General features: G+C 33.9%; 1 pseudogene across 1 annotated transcript; it reads left to right on the top strand.

The window, feature by feature from the left end:
- Positions 1–4,090: 4,090 nt before the first annotated feature.
- On the top strand, positions 4,091–4,948 carry LOC147537238 (putative CCR4-associated factor 1 homolog 7 pseudogene; annotated as a pseudogene). Its single transcript, XR_015225869.1, has one exon. The product of XR_015225869.1 is annotated as a putative CCR4-associated factor 1 homolog 7 pseudogene (transcript).
- The last annotated feature ends 914 nt before the right edge of the window (positions 4,949–5,862 follow it).

Genomic DNA, 5,862 nt, shown 5'->3' with positions numbered 1-5,862 from the left:
CGAAGTATCCTTGAACAGAGGATCTTCTGCATATCTTAGATACGAGATAAACTCAAAAGGAACCCCTAACTACGAACAGTATCTTAATCCCGGACGGTGGATCAAAACCGCTTCATCTACACCGTTTATCACAGTCGGCCCTAATCAACATATAAAAGGGCACCACATCACCTTCACCAAGGTAAGACCATTGTGTTCCACAATGATCACTCAATACGTAATATTGTAACTGTAAAGGACAATCTAACTGTCTTGGGCGTCAGAGCGGTTCCCGAACTCGTTGCAGGTTTTTTCCCCGGGTTTGAGGTTTCTGAACTCTTTGCAGGTTTTCTCCCCAGGTTTGAGGTTTTCGAACTCTTTACAGGTTTCCCCCAGGTTTTTAGGAGCAAGGAGCGGGAATCGAAGGAAGGAGAATCATTCATCCAGACGACGTACCAATCAATCGGACGAGCTAACATTAAGGTCTCAATTCTCTGATTGATAACCGGAAAGCCATTTTTCGACATCAACAATATACACTAACCTCGTAAGACTATACCAATTTTGAAGAATGAAGAATATTATAAGATTGAATTGTTGGTGATTTAGTTTTTGAAGTCTCTTAATTTTGATAGGTACTTCTTTTTAAATTCACGACTATGTGATAATCGGAAAAAGACATTGAAATAATGATACGATAATATAACGTGATTCGGTCGGATAATCACGACCTACATCTACGGAGAAATAATTGTTTCATTAATAATCACCACAACTCAGGGGTTTCGACGATCAAGAAGAGTCCAAGATATATGAAGACCCAGAAATATTTAGTTTCATGTATTTTGGATCTCTTGTAATTATCTTCAGTTAAAGATTATATTTTTTCTAGTTTAGTTAGGATAAGCTAGGAAACCCTCAACCCTAATTTCTCTATACACAGGAAAGGGTTGTAAGAAATATATAACCGAGTTATGTGTAACCAATGTAACCAATCAAACCCACGAGTTGTGGTGATTATCAATGAAATAATTATTTCTCCGTGGATGTAGGTCGTCATTATCCGACCGAACTACGTTATATTATCGTGTCACTATTTCAATGTCTAACTCTGGTTATCACATAATCGTGAATTTAACACTTCTGTATTGAGAGAAAGAGCTAAAAAATAATTGAATAAAATAAAAATGTGGGTTATTCTAGGATTTTAGAACTTTCTAGAAAGCAGTTATGGATTTATAGAAAAAATATTGGGAACAAAGAAATAATGAAATTTGAGGATTGGCGAAAAATATTTGTGAAACAGTCTTTCTAAAGTTGGAAATACAATTGAATCCTAAAAATTGTTAAGAGAATTCAACCAAATATAAAAAACTTAAAATTAAAATAAAAAGAGAGTTAGACGATTTGAACTCGTGACCGTGAATCCATCTCGAGTCCCAGCAATAGCTGTAACCAATCACCCAATAACCAAACTATGTTTGGGTTATTTCCCAAATGGCCCTTTAGTTTATGACCAGCTTCCCGGGTAGCCCCCTAGTATATCGAAAATACACAGATGGCAAATACACAGATGGCCCACTTTTTGCCGTTACCATCCATTGACCATTAGTTCGGATTTTTTTCTTCCAAAGTTACAGTTTTTTAAATCTTTAACATCAACTTTCTTTCTCTCTCTTTTCATATCGTTCTCAAATGTAGATACACAAAACAGAAGAGTTCAGTCATGAAAGCTTTACTGATCTAAACAAGAACTCAATAGAAGAAATTAAGGTACTTATTAGCTCAAATTATTTTGATCGATCAGCATGGAATTGGAAGCATAAGAAGAACAAGAAACCATGATATCTGATATGCAATCCTTAGCAATTTCAGATCCATCATCAAACCCTAATATCAGATCAGAAACCCAGAAGAAAAACAAGTTCTTGCTTCATCTTCATCATCAATGGTGGGTGGGAATCAGATCTAGTTGAAGACAAAGCTTTCTCCCCGCCTCTTCAGCAAATAAAGACCAGATTTCTTGAAGATGAAGCCCGGAAGAAAAACACTCATTGAAGAAGACGAAGCCCTAAAGAAAAATACTCATTGAAGAAAACAAGATTTCTCTCTAGTAAATAAAGATCGAAAAATTTCCATTCCAAAGTTTCCAAATTCAAGAAGAACAAATCCAATCAGATTTGGAGAAAATCCAAATTTAGAAAGAAATATTTTTTACTTTCTAAATTTCTCTCGTTATCTTGTCCACTAATTCATCTCTTTCCACCTGAAAAATAAAATCAAAATATGGGAGAAATTCCAATGAAAGAAGATATTTACTTTCCTAATTTCTCATTCCACTGATACATCCCTTTCTAAATGAAAAATGAAATCAAAGATGGAAGAAAATCCAATCAGATTTGGAAAAAATCCAAATTTTAGAATGAAATATTTTACTTTCCATTTTCTCTCTCAATCTTGTCCACTGATCTATCTCTTTCCAAATCAAAATAAAATCAAAAGATGGAAGAAAATTTATTCAGATTTGGAGAAAATTCAAATTTCAGAAAGAAAAATTTTATTTTTCAATTTCTCTATCTATATTGTCCACTGATTCATCTCTTTCCCAAATGAAAAATAAAATCAAAAAATGGGAGAAAAAATATTTTCTTGATAAATCACTAGAACTAGCAAGAACAACATAAGTTTGTTCAGAAAGAAAAGGATGATGATTTGAGAAAGAAATTATGAGAGGGAGTTTTTAGAGAAAGAGAGATAGTTGATGCGAAAAACTCAAAACAAGGGTAACTTTAGAAGAAAAAAATCTGACTTTGACGATCTATGGACGGTAACGGCAAAAAGGAAATCATCTGGGTATTTACAATAAATTAGGGGGCTAAGCGGGAAGCTGGTCACAAACTAGGGAGTCATTTAGGAAATGACCCATTATGTTTTTATCACAGCAAAAGTCAGAACCAACCAATCAGCGGATAGCAAAATTATGTATTTATGGCACACGGTTATGTATTTGTTGTCATACGTCCAACACATTACCCGTTGAGCCAACAAAAACTATTGTTTAGAATCCCAACTCACATTAACTTAAGCGGTAAAACCTTTTGTTAATTTTTTTAATTATTAGGGTATATCACTTGCCCTAGAGCACGAACAGTTGTATCAATCAAATGTGACGAAATTTTAACCCAGTGCTTTTATAGGCGCCCCATAGTATTGCTCTAAGCGTTCTCTCGAAACTTTCTATTTTTATTATTGTTATATTCTGGATACCCTAGTTTTTTGGTATTCTACTTATTGTTTATTTTCTTTTGTTTCTTTTCTCTTAAATTTATTTTATTGAGAGAGAGATTTGAATTTCTTTTTTTAACTCTTGCAATTTCTTTTATTTCCTTTTTTTCTTAAATTAGTTATTTTATTTCTAAGGACACGGTTATTTTTTTTCTTTAAATAGGTTATTTTATTTCTAAGAAAGACTATATTTTCAATTTTGGTAAAGGTTTCTAGACAATATCATTTATTAAAAAGGGATGTTTGTCCCGGTCAACATTTTTTTTCCTTATATTTTATTATATAGATGTATCACATACTCATTTAGGGAAGTTGAGGGGGGCGTTATAGACCTCTCTAGACCCTACATAAATTCGCTTCTGCTTATGATAAGCCATAAAAAATTTTTACTTTCTGTAAATCCAAGTTTAAATTTTCCTTACTGATTGTACCGATCCAAAATGTCAAACCTAAAAAGAAGAAAATTGTGTCTTCAAGGTCCTTTAATCATATGCCATCAGAGCAGATTTTAAGTAACAAATGTTAAAGATCAACTTTGTCTCATTGATGTGTACCAATTTCAAGATATAAAATTAAAAGGCAAAGTAATTATGTCTTATTTCCACAACAACAAAAAAAATTATGTCTTATTTGAGGCATGTTAGGTAAACCCATAAAATATTTAAATCTATAGCCAAAATTTTTATTTTGTAAATCCATTTTGATAATCTTAATTATCTATATATATGTATATTTGAACATAATTAGTCTCTCACATCTCTCTGTTTAGTTTTAAAAATGTCTTCTTTCTCTCTCTGATTTAGAGAGCTAATCTTTTTATTAGAAGATGTCTCAGATTGAAATCATAAATGTTTGGAGTGGTAATCTTGAAAATGAATTCAAGTACATACAAAAAGTCGTGGATAAATTCCCTTATGTTTCAATGGATACTGAGTTTCCAGGTGTTGTTATTCGTCGTCTTGGAACTTTCAACAAAACATCTGAGTTTCATTATCAAACCCTAAAAGCAAATGTTGATATGTTGAAGCTGATTCAACTGGGGCTTACTTTGTCTGATGAGAAAGGGAACCTTCCTACTTGTGGAACCAATAAGCATTGTGTATGGCAATTCAATTTTCGCGAATTCAACATCGACGATGATGTTTTCGCTCATGACTCAATTGAATTGTTGAAACAAAGTGGGATTGATTTCAAGAAGAACAAGGAGGAAGGAGTTGATGTTTTTCGACTCGGTGAGCTTTTGATGTCGTCCGGGGTTGTATTGAATGCTGATGTTCAATGGATAACATTTCACAGTGTATATGATTTTGGGTACCTGTTGAAACTTCTCACTGGTAAGACTCTCCCAGATACCCAAGCTGGTTTTTTCGATCTGATTAAGACGTTTTTTCCAGTAGTTTATGATATCAAGCATATGATGAAGTACCTCAATATTCATGGTGGTTTGAACAAGCTTGCTGAGCTACTAGAAGTAGAAAGGATTGGAGTTTGCCATCAAGCGGGTTCTGATAGTTTACTCACTGCTTGTACTTTCAAGAAACTAAAAGAGTACCCTTTGTTTCAGGGATCAATTGAGAAATTTTCAGGTGTGTTATATGGTCTGAGTATTAAGAATGGTCAGAATACTTATTAAAAAGTGAAACTGAATCAATAAAAAAATTAAAAAGCGTTGAGCTTTGTTTGGTTATCTGTTCGTGTTGTTCGATTTATTGTTCTTGTACACCATTCACAATGTCTTTTTTTTTTAATTGTTCAGCGTGTGCCTCGAACCCTTGATCTCTAGGTGGAAGATTATACCTCTTACCACTCCAACCAAGGGTTGTTGGCCACCATTCACAATGTGAGTCCTTGTTAGAGCATCTCCAATGCAACACTCAATCTTAGAAACTCCGAGTGCCACCTAGGATTTCTTGATTCCCCTCCAATGCAACACTCTATTTGGATCTCTAAGATGACGTGTCGAGGGTGGAATAGAGATATCTCAAGAGGACACTCTATTTCTAGAGTGTCCTCTTGAGATATCTCTAATTGTCCAACTCATCAATATTTGATTTTCAACCAATAGAAATCTAGTCTTCTATATTTTCTAAAATAACTAATTATTTATTTACAAAAATAACTATGTCATATAAGTAAATAAGATAAGTTTAGAGTTTTGCATTGGAGGCATAAAAAGATTAAGAATCTCTATTAACGCCACCTAAGAGTGAGAATATCAATTGGAACTTGACACATAGGATGAATAGAGATTTTTTTGAGTTTTGCATTGGAGATGCTCCTAGATTTCTCTAGTTTCTTTTTGTCTTAGAAATATGGTAGTTCTGTCATGTAAGCCTTGAAGCCCGTCTATGAAGGTCGACTAGAAAATCTCAGAGAACGGAAAGCGGGGCAACCTGTTTGCTCAGCAATTTATCTCCCAAATACTTACTCATATCATATAAGTCAGACCAATGTTAGTCAAAGGCTTCAGAAGAATCCTTCGATACATCTTCATATTGGACAACCTCAGTGATTCAAGAAAGTGTGTGTGTGTGTGTCGACGTAAGTAATCTGAGCTAAGCACAAGAGAATAAGCCTTCGATACAGCTGATAGAGGAG

Source organism: Eschscholzia californica, unplaced genomic scaffold (assembly GCF_041429995.1).
Source record: "Eschscholzia californica isolate CP2 unplaced genomic scaffold, dmEscCali1.0.p SCAF_5, whole genome shotgun sequence".
Lineage (NCBI taxonomy): Eukaryota > Viridiplantae > Streptophyta > Magnoliopsida > Ranunculales > Papaveraceae > Eschscholzia > Eschscholzia californica.
The sequence above is the reverse complement of the archived record's forward strand: the minus strand, read 5'-3'. Positions and strand labels throughout refer to the sequence as shown.